Source organism: Archocentrus centrarchus, chromosome 11, assembly GCF_007364275.1.
Source record: "Archocentrus centrarchus isolate MPI-CPG fArcCen1 chromosome 11, fArcCen1, whole genome shotgun sequence".
Taxonomy (NCBI): Eukaryota; Metazoa; Chordata; class Actinopteri; order Cichliformes; family Cichlidae; genus Archocentrus; species Archocentrus centrarchus.
In genome coordinates this window covers 32759794-32775716 of record NC_044356.1, presented here as the reverse complement: position 1 = coordinate 32775716, position 15923 = coordinate 32759794, and the positions used below count along the sequence as shown (strand labels likewise).

The window sequence follows — 15923 nt, the reverse complement described above, 5'->3', positions numbered from 1 at the left end:
TATTTAAAATAAACCATTTAATTTGGTTTCAATTTTATTTATATAGCTCCAAATCACAGCAACAGTTGTCTCAAGGCACTTTATAGTGTAAGATAAAGACCTTACAATGAGCAAGCATTTAGCGACAGTGGGAAGGAAAAACTCTGGCACAACGAGGCTCAGGGAGGGGCAGCCAGGGGAGGGAGACCGGACAAAAGCCACACTCTGGAAAGAGTCAGAGATGAATAATAACTATACTTAGTGCGTGAAGAAGACTCCCCATTTACATGAACAAATTGGAGTCTATTAGATATATTTGAGGTGAACTACTGCAGCTCAGAACCTTTAATACCCAACTAATTTAATAAAATCTTATGGTCAGAGGCCATAAGTGTCATGTGTGCATTAATCCAGTGTGTGACTGATATAATTGTTAATAAATGATACAGAAATAGTAGCAATAAATACCAATATCAAAGTGATAAAAATTCCCAACACTTTCTTAAGATCTAGGCACACCAAAGCGTGATATTTCAAAAGGCTACTTACACTATTGTATGAAGCATTAACACAATTTTCCCTCACTTTTTACCTTAAAGTCTAGATATCTCCTGATGATGGTCAGAGTCACATAATCTTTGGCCAACAATCCAGGAAGCTCCTGAAAGCCTGAAAGGAAACATTTTGGATGTTTTGATTAGACAATAACATGCAAATGTAACCAACACATCATGATAGGATATTTCAAAATCAGTAAGACATAAACTGAATACGGCTTCACAGACTACAAGAAGCTAAATAACACATTAATAACAGTGATTTTTTTTTTATTTGCCTAAATATGCAATTGTCTAAAATTGATCCACAGGAGGAGCTACAAATGATTTCAAAGAATTTGCTAAAATAAATTCTGAACCAATCTTTTAAATATAGTTTATACTATGTGTAACTGTTCAGTTACCAAGTTTGCAGAAGATGGAGTAAATCTTTGACCGCAGGTTCTCGGACATCTCCAGCACTGCAGCGCTCGGCAGGTTGGCAGGAAACGAAGGCTGAGGGTCATCAGGCTGGAAATGTGTCAGGACGGGCCTCTGAGGATCTTCAAGGTAAAACAAAAGCAACAGAGAGAAATACACCAGATTACACAGACAATATGTCATGAAAAAAAATCCCCAAAGCTCATTTTTACCAGTGACCCAGTGTTTTCAGTTTTTTGGACTTTCATCTTTTGTTAATGTGTTAAGTTATTATGGGGTTTTGCAGCTTTGAGTTTGAATGCTTTTCTTACAGTTTCTGGCTGGTTTCCTTGATTTAATTCCTGGATTTCCTGATCTCCATTTCAAGTCTGTGTTTTTTCTCCATCCATCCTCTTGCGCTTATCCGGGGCCGGGTCGTGGAGGCAGCAGCCGAAGCAGAGAAGCCCAGACCTCCCTCTCCCCAGCCACCTCCACCAGCTCATCCAGAGGGACCCCAAGATGTTCCCAGGCCAGCCGAGAGATATAATCGCTCCAGCGTGTCCTGGGTCTGCCCCGGGGCCTCCTCCTGGTAGGACATGCCTGGAACACCTCATCCAAGAGGCGCCCAAAAGGCATCCCAGTCAGATACCTGAACCACCTCAACTGGCTCCTCTCAGTGTGGAGCAGCACTAATCTGAGCCCCTCCTTCTTCTTACGGGTCTCTGAGAAAAACTGTTGAACAATGCTGTTTCTGTTCTCTGTGTGTATTTAAGCCCTCAGTTTTCTTCTGTTCCTCGTTGCGTCCTCCCTCACGTTAATGTGTTTTTGTTCCAGTTAGCCAGCTCTCGTAGAAGCTCTCCTTGCGCCAGTTTGTGTGAAATATCAATAAATCTGCTTTTCTTTTTAATGTTATGGATAGGGTTATGGAAAAATGCCTGTCAGAGCCAATCAGAGGCACAGTAAAGGCTGATGCTGACAAAACACAAGTGGGGAAACAGGAATGATGCCGTGTCACAGACAGCAGAGGAAAGTGTGCCTGTAAATGACACCAAAAAGGCAGTACAGACTCCCAGGATCGTTTTCACTGCATCACTAGTTTGGTACAAACATTGACCTCTTAGTGTAGCAGAGAACTCAAAAAGCACTTTGATTAACACTCACTGAAAGAATAAGCTGAACTCTCTCAGGTCATCGCTGTAATGACCTGAATGTCTGGATGATGACAAATGGCTGGCTTTTAAGTTCCACTGTGAATGCCAACATTTATCTTCATCGGTTTCTCCTCACAGCCTCATCATTTCCTCTTTGGCTTAAACTTACAGACTGACCTGTGACGCCTCCGTGTTTGTTCCGATGAACGCCCAGCTCCTCCTCTTCCTCCCTCCACAGCTGCAGCAGGAGTCTGGAAGCCGTCTGTCCGTTGCCGTCCCTCCAGGTCGGGATGCGGGATACGGTGTTCGGGTTGTCACATAACTCTAGCAGGGTGGCGAGGACGATGCCGTGTACACACCTGGGGCTAGTCTGAAGAAGAAATACCCAAACAATTAGATATCAGACATTTGTTCTGCCTAATAAGAACTACATTTAACACAGAACAGCTGAAAGCCTGCTTTTTATCATAAAATCCATGCAGGAAAAAGGAGAATTTTAAAGCCTCAACAGTAACTTCAGGAAACCTTTACTCACACTGAGTAAGTCGAGGAGATGAAGCACTCCATCTTTAACCAGAAAGTAATCTTCTGTGGTGTAGCAGCCCACAATACAGGACCTGCTGGGAGAGAGGCCACATGGACAGGAGCTTTCTCATTTGTAGAAGACAAAAAAAGAGTCTTGATCCCAGTTCTTCAGGACGACTGATAGTTGGCTTGTAATTGCAATTAGAAAATGTATGTGTGTGAAGATGCTCCCAGGGCTACACACACACACAAGTGAAAAATCGAGTTCAAACATGTGCGGCAGGTTTTTTGACGAACCGAACTGAGATCTCGAGGTCTTGCAGTTTCATGATGAAATATATAACCAAATCTGTTACTACACAACAGGACGAAGAGGTCACAGAGTATTACTACGATTAAACTGAGATACTATTATAAAAACTAGTGCAATAATACTTCCCAGAAAGATGATTCTGTTCACCTGGTCCCCAATTCGCTCATCACATTAACTCTGTGCACAAACACATCGAGTAGGAAAAATTACAGGCTAAGTATGAAATTACCATCAGTAATGGGGGGACATCAGAGAGTTGCTGTGTACCATAAACCAGTTCACACACAGATCAGGTTTTAGCTGTTTTTTGACTCATCATCCACTGGAGCACAAACTGTTATCAGGACTCTGCAGAGAACATCATCCCCACAGACGGGGAAGCTGAACACGGCCCTGAGAAAACGCGATGATCCCAGATCAGCATCTGTCAAAGCTGGAAAAAGTCCCTACAGAACGCTCCAGGCGATCTAGGAGAGAAGAAGGATAACCGCCGCCTGAATGAAAACAATTGGCGATCCCTCACGCGTCAGGAGTATCGGAAACAGCTGAGACACATTTTTTCCAAACACGGTGTCTCTGTGGTCCCCCAGCATAAGTAGTGTACGCAGTTAAGTGAGGACTGAATTATATGCTGGGGAAACCAAACAACCTGTGATTAAGCAGGATGGCAAACCTGCTTTTGACCTTTTGAGACCTGCTTCACTTTGTCAGACAGCTTCTGTTTTAGTGATTTCTTGATTCAGCAGGTCTGGCAGTAATCAGCCATTCCCCAGTTCTCTGTGAACAGTACTCATCCCCTACTGATCAATAATAATGATACGTTAACGATCATGAACCAGAGCTCATGGCTCATTGTTAGACAAAGGTGCCGGTTGTTACGCAGCTATACTGTAAGGCTGGGGAAGCTGTACTGAAGCAGTCACTTGGATGAGCGCTGAAACATTTTTCCCACTGAAAACGCTGCATCCAGACAAACTCAGTCAACTTTCTGGGATTTCCTTCCCGGGATTACTGAGCATGCGTCGAGTCAACGATGCTTTTCTTCTGTTTTGTTTGTTCTGTGTTCATTTTTTCTGCTCTATTCCTGTTTCTTTAAAGAAACACAAAAATATTGTTGAACATAGAAGAAATATGTCCTGGTCCTGGGCCGGTGGCCAGTGTTTTGAGCTCTTTTAGTGAAGTTCTGTTTTTGTTATATTTCTGGCTGCATTTACTAGTTTTTCATATACTTTGGCCTCCCAGTTAGTTTTAGTTTTGTATTCTGTTTTTGGTTATAGTTGTTATAGTTATTTGTATCTCATTCTGCTTTCCCTGTGTACCTGTGTCTGCTTTATCCCCGTGTCGTGGCCCCTTTTTGTCTTTAGTTTCCCTTCCTGTTGTTTCCTTGTGTTTGGTGTTTAGGTTCCCTCTGTGTTAAGGCTGCATGCACCATGTTTAGTTACTTCCTGTTTTATTGTGACAGTCTCGTGTTCCTTATACTTAGCGTTTAGTTTTGCTTCCCCTCGTCGTGTCTCTGAAAGTATGTTCAGCTGTGATCCCTCGTGTATATATGGTCTGCTTTTGTCTTGGCCTTTTGTCACATCCTGGTCAGTGTAACCATCACTAATGTTTGGATTACCTGCTGCGTGCTTTGTGTTTGAGTTTTTGTTTCGCTGGCTCCGTTCCAGCTTAGTTTTTCCTGTGCTTAAGAAATAAAGTTGAAGTTAAACATAGTTCGAGCCTCCAGAGTCTTGTATTGGGGTCCTCTGCTTTGGCTGCCGCAGCAGAAACATGACAAAATATCAATAAATAAACAATAAAGTGTGCTGAACTGACCACACACAGTCCACTGTGGAGAGGAGGAGCTTGTTGTGTCCGAGGCCGCTGTAGAACTTGTCCGAGCCTTTTCTCAGGAAGTGAACTGCCATCTCGACTCCCTCGGAGCCGAACAGGTCCTGCAGCGCAGGCAGCATCCGAACACACAATCACCCGATACTCGTCAGATTATTCACAAAAACTCAAGCATATTTATTCATTCAGGTGAAAAGTCTCTGTTTGTGGGATGACTGTACGAGATAATAAGCTATAATAGATCTGACTTTAATGCAAAATATGTAAATACTGGTATGAAATGTGAAGAACTTTTAAGTTTCTTTAACTTTGGCAGAAAAAAAAAATCTTCTAAACACATTCTTACAACATTCATGTGGTTTTAATCAGAAACGACTGGCGCTGCCACGGTTTCTGCAGTTCATCAGGTTAGTTAGTAATACGAGCTTTACCTTTCTGTGCATGTCGGTCTCACACAGCGTCGAAAGGATCACTTGAATGTCTGACTTCATCTCCAGAGCGATGACATCATCATCATCATCAGGACCCGCTTCCATGTGCATCAAGATTCCTGAGAAAACACCGCAGCTTTGACTTCACTGAATTCATGATATTGAGCAGTTTGAGATGAAGTGTGTCCAGTCCAGTCACCCAGAAGCTGGTTGATGGTTCCCTGATCACAACGGTCCTGATTTATAGTCTCCTCACCCACAGATGTCATTGACCTCAGCACTTGGATGCAGTGACCGTGGCCAAAGTAAGAATCTGAAATAAAGGAGAGAAGATCACAAATATACCTGCTGACTGTGGACTGACTGCTCAGCCTCGTTTACAGTTTTACAACATCACAGAAAATGAGAAAGTCCTCAAACCTGATTAAACAACTGAAATGATGTTACTTAGAGCACCAAAGGGCAGAAGCACTGTGACAGGGTCGTAGTTGCTGTCAAGTTATCCCACATGTGAGCCCACATTACATGCCTTAGGGTGACCTTTCAACGACTCATGGTGAGGCTGACAACGACCTTCAATTTATCTGATTACACAGTCTGTCTGTCTGACTGTGATCTGGTGTAGCTCAAATGGTTCTGTAACTTTGGCAGCATCAATAGAAATCGTATTCTTAGCAATGAATCAACCATAAAAATTAAAAGATGTTTTTGATGTTGCCAACCTGAACTCCTCAGGTGGGTCATCTCAAAGCCTGGGAGGTACTGATGGTGAAGAGCACGGTCATCTTTTGATTTACAGTAAGCTTTGACATTGGAGCAGCCGTGAGGGACACACCTGACACGGCCGAGGCTGCAACCGGGCTCACGTGGAGGTCAAGCAGAGCCGGACGTGCTTTAAAAGTGATCGCTAAAACCATAAAAATCGATTTTAAAATTTACAGAGAGTCAACGAAGAGAAGCCAGGACGGGCATAATGAGACGCCTTCTGCTAAAACTCTATTTATTTGTCCACGCATGATTATTCCCTCCAACAGGTGCTGTTAGGCTCACACTTACATCCATTATTAAAAATAAAAACCAGGTGACCACTCATGCCTGTTTTCCCTCTCAGAGGAAACACCTGATCCTTGAGAGCGTTTTTTTATTCATAGTTTGGGGTTTGATTAGTTTGTAAGCTGCGAAAACAGCTAAACTGACAGCTCCATTAAAAACATGTATTCAAGAGATAAAAGACGCTGAAGTGTTCGATGAAGTGTTTACAGTTTAAATGTTGCACAGCAAATCACGGCAATGACAGAAGGTGAGCGCATCAGTGACAGCGTTCGCTTCAAATACACTCTGATTTGACCTTTAACCTTTTAGATTCCTGACCTTGCCCGGTGCACCAGTCCAGCAGGCGCAGCAGACAGGTGTTTCCCTCACAGGACATGTACTCGTCCAGCATGAGAGGAGCAATGGTGGCGAGCGTGGCCAGCGCCTGCAGCTGGAGCTCCTCACTCTGCGCAGCGGACCAGCGACGCGACCCCGACTGAAGCTCAGGCGAGGAGGCGTCAGGCGGCTTCATGAGCGTCAGCAGAGCCAACATGACTCATTCTTCTCTATAAAGCTGAGAGAAGAAAGCTCGCACTCATCAGTCAAGTTGTCCAAACTTTAAAGACCTCCCGGGGTGAGCGTGAGACTGACCTGCAGGGCGGCCAAGTCCCGCGACATAATAACCAGCAGATTCAGCAGCAGCTTCTTCATGTTCAGGTCTTCCTTACTGTAGGACAGCTTCAGGTTGTGGACCAAAGGGTTGTGAATTTTCACTATAATATTAAAAAAAAAAAAAAGATTTTCACAAAAGGTGCAACTGTACACATAAATAATAAATGTATGTTAAATTTAGAGGAAATAGTGGCCTCACGCTCTGGAAATGTGCTGAAAGCCACGAGCTGTTTGGCAAAGAAACTCTCCTGAAAATCAGAAACACTGCACATTTTAAAAAAACATAGAAAATCACCAGACACTGCTGTTAATTTAACAGCCCCGCACTCACAATAAGCTGAGAGTCTGGACTTTCTGCGACGAGAGTGGTGATCACGAGCAGATCGTTTCTGAGCTGGAGGTCTGAGCGTCCACAGCAGCAGGTGGGAAAACGCTTCTTTCAGGGAGCTGAGACACAAATGAGGACAAAAATCAGGAGTGAGAGCCTGACGTGTAAGGAACACACAGCTAACAGGGTCAAATTATATACAAACCATGAATCAGAGGGTCGAATCCGGCTCATATATCACGCCGTTTATCATCAAAAGTAATTTAACAGGAAAAAATACCTGTTGTTGTCGGGCAGATTTTTAAAGGAGTGAAGTAAAGGGCGTCTCTCTCAAATCTTGGCTATGACTCAAATGAACATTTTCAGAATTGACTTACTTACACTTAAAGAAAGGGGAAACAAGAAAGCGTGCATTTTTTCATTAATATAATTATGAAAGATATTTCCTTGCTGCTGTCGTGGTGACCCAGATTTTTAGGTTGGACTTTAATTTGAGTTTTGTTTTCCTTTTAAGAGCTTCTTTTGTTTCATTTTCTGGTTTTGCTGTGTTACAGGTTATGTTGTGATCACTGGTTCCCTACTGTTTCCCAGTGTGTTGTGTCAAGTCTGTGTCTGTTTCCTCGTCTTGCTTCCTGTTTTATTTTGACGGTCTGCTCACCTGTGCTCCCAGCTGCCTCCACTCCCCTCATTATCCCTTTTACATTTAAGCCCTGAGGTTTTCTCTGTTCACTGTTGTGTTGTCTTTGGCGTCTGTGCGCTCGTATCTGAGTAGGTTACCTAGCTTTTGCTGCTGGTCCCATCCAGCTTTGTAAGCTCGTTTTTATCAGGAACTAAAGCTGAAGTCTAGTTTCATCCTGTCTCTGAGTCCTACCCCTGCTGACATCAAGCTGGGCTGTGTGTGGCTCATGAGTTTGACACTGCTGATCTACATGCTTTTAATAGAATCCATTTGCGAGTCCCCTTCAGGAACAACTGCAGAACATTTTCTGATTATAAAATGCAATGTTTTCAACTTCATGCAAAACTCTTTTTCAAATCTACAATTTTCAGCCTTTTGTGCAGTGTAGCCTGCATCAGGGCACTGCACGAAAACCTGAAAAATAATGCCCAGTGTTTTCTAAGCACAATTTTCAGATTTTTACACGGGGCCCCTCCAGACTGGTTTGTGCCCCCCCTAATCTAAAGCATCCCGCAGACACCCCTGCATCAGGCACATTCAGAAGCATCTTAAAGGAAGGAGGACGTTCGTACAGGACACACTCCAGGGTGCCGAGCTGAGCGGTGACCTCCTCCTCGTCGCCTCTCTCCAGCAGGTTCCAGAGGATCTCGGAGGAGCGGAACAGGACCTGGCCGGTGGGGTCGGGTTCGTTCGTGTGGACACATACTGTCTCTGCTCCCCGTGCGAGCAGAATGGAAGAACAGTTCATATCTGCGGTTTTAAAATGAAATGTAGACGTGAATAATAATAATAGAACCCAGTGACCTGCTGACATTGAAACGGGGACACTCGTAATCATCATGTGTCTGATTTATGCTCTTAAGGGCTACTTTCTCTAATGAAGGAGGTCATCTGCTGTATTGACTCCTCCCCTCCCTCACTGGACCTGTAGTAACATCAATAACTGACCGGAGGTGCTGGAGAGGATCTGAAGGAGCTGCAGTTTGATGGTGGGCTGGTTCTCCAGAGTGGCCATGGAGAGGAGAAGTGCCTGAGCCAGCTCACTGCGCTCCAGCAGCTGCAGCCTGTAGGCTGGAGAGGTTGGCTGGAGGCCTGCAGCAGAAACATTATTGAACGCAGCAATAAATTCCTAAATGTCAGGCAGAACTATAGGAAGGAAACATACATATTTCTAATTATTGATGTATCACTTTAAATGATGGGACTTATTAATGCGCTCTTACAGAGAGTTTAGTTTTATGGAGTCACAGCACAATAAAGAAAATAAAATGCCGTTACAATAACAGTGTAAACAGCTTGCATTAAACCGGCGTCTTGGGTCCCGTCAGTCTCTGGATGATCTGGTGCTGGCAGCGTCCGGGTTTGGAGGTGTTGGCGGCCCTCTGTCCTGACCCGCGGCCCTGACTGGAGCTCTGACCAGGGCCACCTTCACTCCTGCAGGACCCTGAGCGCCTGTGCGATCTCTACTGCAATCACGTGCCCGATGAAATGCTGAAACACAGCAGAGCAGCACATCAAGACAATGATCAGTCACTCGCCTTGATTTTTAACATTTCAGAGCAAATCTTTATCCACCTGAACTTTTCTATGAACTCCTCTGAGTTCATAAAACCTCTGAATGCAGTTTGGGTGCAGATGATTTTATGTTCAACACCAGTGCAGAGTTAAGATCTTTGATAAGCTAGCTGTTACTTTGTTGCACTTAACTTAGATTTAATGGATACAACAAAGGAGTTTAATAAGTTTGGGATCAATAAAGCACATCTCATCTGTTCTTAAACAAGTGAAGTGAGATCTGCAGATATGTAGGAGGGTGACTGGCAAACATCACGAAAGGTTTCATCATTTGTCAGAAAGTCCGACTGAAGCGACACACACTGCAGGTTTGAGCTCGTCTGACTAAAACACTTTCAGTCTTCTGTGGATAAAAGTCATAGAAATGAAATAAAGCAGTGTTTTAATGGGAGACCTCTGCAGGATGAAGAGCAGCGCCCTCGTCCTTTGGTTTAGCTCTGGATGATTCAGCGTCCTTTTCCCTCTGTGCTTTTACTTCCTGCATTCAAAGAGCAGAACAAAAATATACTCTCGCAACTTATGATGAGAATGCAGATATTATCGTTAATAACGGGGGGAATTCATGGTTGTAGTTAAAATATTTCAACCTTTAAGGTCTCATAGTTTGAAGTCCTGGAAACGTAATCTTCCCATGATTTGGCAATGAACTCCTTTTGCTTCCAGCGAGACTTCATCTGGGATTAAAAAAGACATCAAAAATCATTATTAAAACAAAGATGTCCCAAAGGAAAACTAGGCCTAATGAGAACATATATTAAAATAAACTAAAGAAATGAATAGATCTGAAAACCTGGATTGATTTGTTATGCATGTGGAAATAAATCTGACCTGTACAGAAGTTCATGAAGGAAAAAAGAATCTGCTTTGTGTGGCATAAAAGGTGGAAGTTTCAGGTGAGGCGTTTCCACTGTTTTACTCTCAGCGCCTCTGTGTATGTGAGCTCCTCCTCGCTGACGTCCTCCTCCTGATGGTGCTCCAGGATGCTGTTTTCTTCCTCCATGAGCCTCCTTGCCGTGTCCTCTGCAGTCTTACAGATGGTGCTCAGAGCCTCCCGGTCGGGGCTAACTGGCCTCACGCCGTCCACACTCAGTTCCCGGCTGATCTCGGCCCACACCTCACCGACCTGCAGCACCGTGACAGACAGATACCTCAGTGCTATCTGGGTTTATGGACAACTCAACTCAGTGCTGGGAAAAAGTCCTCGCTCCCTTCCCGATTTCTTAGCCTTTTTTGCATCTTTGCCACACTTGAATGTTTCAGATCATCAAACAAATTATAATATTAGACAAAGATAACCTGAGCAAATAGAAAATGCAGTCCAGACCTACTTGGCCCTGTGTGGGAAAGTAATTGTCCTCTCCAATGGTGAGAGATTTTGAAAATGTTCTAAAAATGATCAATGACCTTGAAACTAATCACATGTTCTTGGGGCCCTAGGAAATATTTCCACAAAGTTTCCTTAATTTTGGTTCAAAACATTATCAGTTATATTGCTAAGAGGCAGAAAGATAAACAAACATAACCTCCCTCCTCTCAGTGAGTGGGGTACACATGCTTTAAGAGCCCTTCTGGCCTCTGCATGAAGCTCTGAGCTGAACACATGGCCCAGGTGTTCCCAGTTGGTACTGACGATTCCTGCCCTACCCACCAAAGATCTGAAACACCTGAAGAGTGAAAACAGACAGGGGTCGTCACAGGCAAAGGACCAAGGTCATGCCAAAGCATCTCAATCTGAAATATGGGAATGAAGTCTCTATCTTGTGTCCTGTCTCTCCCGCCTCAGCAGATGACCCCCCCCTCCCTGAGCCTGGTTCTGCTGGAGGTTTCTTCCTGTTAAAAGTGAGTTTTTCCTTCCCACTGTCACCAAGTGCTGCTCATAGGGGGTCGTTTTGATTTTTTGGGGTTTTCTCTGTAATTACTGTAGTATCTTTAGCTTGCAGCGCCTCGAGGCGACTGTTTGCTGTGATTTGGTGCTATATAAATAAAACTGAATTGAATTATTGTGGAGCACACCTTTTGACAGTGGTGAGGACAAGTTGCTGTAGGTTCCTCTGCAGGCAGACTCAGGCTGCATCCTACAGCCTATTTTCCCAGAGTGGAATGCTGAAAAGCCCTGAGATTAAATCCCTCACTGAACCACCTGAGGAGCAAACGCTGGCCCATGTGGTCCGATCCAAAAGATGAGCTACTCTAGCTCAAATTCCCGAAGAGGTTAATGCTGGTTCTGAGAGAAAGGTGTCAGAATACACAGTGCATTGTGCTAAGCATCGTTGCAGAGCATGTACACCCTTTCATGAAAACAGTATTCCCTGATGGCTGTGGCCTTTTTCAGCAGGATAATGCTCCCTGCCACAAAGCTAAAATTGGTTCAGGAATGGTTTGAGAAGCACAACAATGAGTTTGAGGTGTTGACTTGGCCTCCAAAGTCCCCTGATTTCAATCTAATTGAGCATCTGTGGGATGTGCTGGACAAACCAGTCTGATCCATGAAGGTCCCACCTCACACCTTACAGCACTTAAAGGATCTGTTGCTAATATCTTGTGCAGATACCACAGCACACCTTCAGAGCTCTCATGGGGTCATAAGCAGGTCAGGGTTGTGTCAGCAGAAAAAGGTGGGGGGGGGCCAAAACAATGTTAGGCAGGTGGTCTCAATGTTATCCCTGATCAGACAGACTGACAGACGGAGAAAGATGCAGAGACAGGAAGAGGAAGAGCAGAGCAAGAGAGACACAAAGAGCGGGCGCATCATTTTATAACCTTAAAGATGGTAACTGCCCACTTGCCTTTGACCCCTCTCAATTTGCATAAAGTCTCAACCCCCCCTGAAACTTGAACCCCAGCCAATCACCTTGTGGGGCTCTTCTAACTTTCGTCCCACGTGTAATAAAGCAAGACACGTCACCAGAGTACCTAACAGATGTCATAATGAAGGATCTTCTTCCAGCTAAAACCTCTGCTATGAAAACAGCTCTCGGACAATCCCCACTAAGCTAAAGTCTATCCCCTCACTAATTCATGTTACACAAACACAGGTGGGTCTGCAGAACTCAACTCTTGGGGCCCACTTGTCATAAAGTTACCTAAAATACAACATGAGGTCACAATATCATGTGAACCAAAGATGTTCCTGAATCCCACCAAGGCCTTAAGCATGAGATAGATTTAACAGGTCTCAGCTTTATCCTACTAATTTAAAGCACACAGTACTACTGTGTAGTAGGCTGATTTATCTAAACTGGGTTGTCAGGAACCAGGAATACACAAACTAGGAGGCAACTCAGAAACAACATGGAAAACACAGAGCAAGGGAACTCATGGTGTGAGGGAGCCAGTGATGAGAACATGACAAAGAACTGAGGAAGTCACAAACAACAGATACACATGAGGTAATCGGGGAGATAAAGCACACCAGGGAGCACAGCTGTAACTAAAAACTGAGATTAGTTACAGCTGTGACAAGGAAAGTAAAACTAAATACAAAACACATGAAAATAGAGACCATCAAAATAAGACAGGAAGTAATAAACAAAGAGACCAAGACAAGAATTTGACACAGAGACAGAAGATAAACAGTACGGAGAAGAGACTGCATGAAAAACAGGAGATATAACTGAATGAGGAGACCAGATAAACATGGGAACAGGACACAGAGGAACAAGGACGCAAATATAAATAAACTATAACCAAGAACATAACTTTGATAACAAATCTAAGAAGGCTTGAAAGTGCAAACAAACCAGGAACCACCACAAAAGACCACAAATGGCTACTGTCTCCACAGTCTGAGGAAAAGATGGCGTTCTCCACTCCGTGCAGGTTGTATCAATTCATTATCCTTTTGCTTTGTTTGGAGTCACTTTCCAGTCTCTCATGGACAGGGTGCTGCGTCCGCACACTGCATATGCCGCCGCCTACCTGGATGATGTTATCATCCACAGTGACATCTGGGAGGAGCATGTGCAGCGGGTGGCCGCAGTGCCGGAGTCTCTGAGGCAGGGGCTCACAGCCAGCCCAGGGAAGTGTGTGTTTGGATGGAGGGAGGTACAGTTTCACCAAGTCAAACGCTGCCTGGCATTGCCCCATCCACGAGACCTGGGAGGAGGTGTGTGACAGAAGGCGGTTGGAGCTGGCATCTGAGAAACCTCCAGAAATGTGTATTCATCTTCATATGGAACATTCAATGAGTAAAGTTTCCAACATCTAGAGGAATCCGTGATACCAAGTTTACTTAAACAGTTTGGAGAGAAAATGAAGGCCTGACCCAGTAATGGTATTGTGGAAAAGACTGGAAACTTGTCTGCCAGTGCATCAAAGGCTGATCTGGAACATCACTGGCCGGCTCGCCTGCCAATCATAATCAGCATCGACCAATCAGCGCTTCAGGATTCCGGGACTTAGCAGAGCAGTAGCACAGGACGGCGATGGAGTGCAGGAGGACTGTGAGCGAGCAAAACCGGACTTTCCAGTAGTTTTAAGTTGTTTAGGCCACTCAAGAGAGCTTTGTGTGTGCGTGCAGCTAACTAAACCATGCACAAAGGAACTGTAATGTGAGCAGAACTAAAATAAACGACAAAAGACAAGTAACGCCTCATCCTTGACCGGATGCCCGCAGCCTTTCCCCCTAAGAGTAACCAAGCCTTTAGTACAATTTGGTCCTTCGAGCCGGATTAAGGGAAAGACTGCAGGAAATGGCAACCAGTGCGCAAGGTGGAGATGAAGATCGGCCTGTAGTGAGGCCCAGACGAGTTATATGCCAACCAAGCTATCTGTCAGATTATCAGATGGATGTTAGACAGCCCGGGCGTCAGTCTGCTTCTAGAGCACAGATACCTCCTGCTGATTTCAGTGATTCAGATGCTGAAGATCGTTATAGTGCACCCGTCAGCCAGCTACTTAGTCCTCCCGATTGGAGAGTGATGGATCAGTGGGAGCATTCTGATGATGAGAGAGAAAAGGAGCGTTTACGCTATGAAAATCAGAACCAACGGCAAGCTATTTTGGAGCTCACAAGAGATAGAGATGAATTATATCACTACAACAGTGAGATGAGGAGAGAGTTGCAGGAGCTGCAGAGAACAGCATCACAGTTGCCTACAGTACTGGAGTCGTTAAAGGTGATGGAACACAAAATGGAGAAACTTATGGCTAGTGAGGCCGAGGATAAGTTTTCTGCTCCATCAGCACACCGAGTACCCTCAGCTGAATTTCCTGTCCCAAAGCCCAGGATTCGCACACTACAGAAAGCTCGGAGGGAAGACATAGAGCATCATTCACTTTCAGCAAGGATAAGAGATGAGTCGGCAGTCCCTCACAACGTTGAGCGTGTGCAACATGCAGACCAAGGCTATACATATGGGAACAGAACATACCAGGAAAGTGCATCAGCGAGTCTACCAGAGTCTCTAAGTCCTGCACCACGACGTTCAGTGGAGGCAAAGATCTCCACACATCCAGTGCCAGCTCCTAGAAGGTTAGTCCCTCCCGGATCATCCAGGTTCAACTGCACAGACACTGATGTGCATTTGGGAAGAGAAGATCCTTGTGCCTCCAGAATGATTCCTAGCTCGCCGTCTGCACCTAAACCTAAGCATGAGGGCACATATAGTGGTCCCGCTCCAACTATTCCCTATTTTGTGCATCCCGACCCACGGGAGTTCTCCAGGCTTAGGATTGCTCTTGACAACATCCTACCTGGGGGTGCCTCTGAACATTTTAAGTATCAGGTTCTCACAGACCATCTTAAATTAGAGGAAGCTCAGCTGATAGCAGATTCCTTTTGCAACTCTCCACATCCATTTACAGACACAATGGATGCCCTGTTCAGGCAGTTTGGCCAGCCGCACCAGCTTGCCTTGGCCCGCAAAGCTGAACTGATGGATGGACCAGACATCCGCAGTGGGGATGGAGAAGCGTTCCGCATGTTTGCTTTACGAGTGCGTTCCCTGTTAGGCATGTTAGAGCAGCTAGGAAGAGAAGGCAACATTGAACTCCAGTGTGGATCTCATGTTTCTAGGTTGCTAAGTAAGCTTCCACAGGAACTCAGAAGCAGTTTCAGAAGGAGAGTTCATCCCACTGAGGTCCCCATCCCAACGCTGTATGATCTTGGAGAGTGGCTGGATTTTGAGATGCAAGTGTATGAAGACAACACCAGGTTCTTGACTCCTACCAGAGACAACCAAAGGAAAAGAGGCATGGATAAGGATAAGAAACTGGCTTCAAGAACTACAGCATTACTTCTTAGTGCTGGGAAATCAGGAGACATCAAAGTTTCGGAGCTGCCACAGACTGCCAATACTTCTGAGAAAACTAAGAGTAAAATGTACTGTTCCTACTGTGACCACTCTACTCATTTCTTGAATGGCTGTCAGGACTTTCAGCAGCTCACAAAGGAACAGAAAGTGCTGTGGATAAGAACAAATAACCGCTGCTGGCGCTGTGGTAGAGGACAT

General features: G+C 44.7%; 1 pseudogene; it reads right to left on the bottom strand.

The window, feature by feature from the left end:
• Nucleotides 1-544: 544 nt before the first annotated feature.
• On the bottom strand, nucleotides 545-13557 carry LOC115787754 (cilia- and flagella-associated protein 69-like; annotated as a pseudogene).
• Between the last annotated feature and the right edge of the window lie 2366 nt (nucleotides 13558-15923).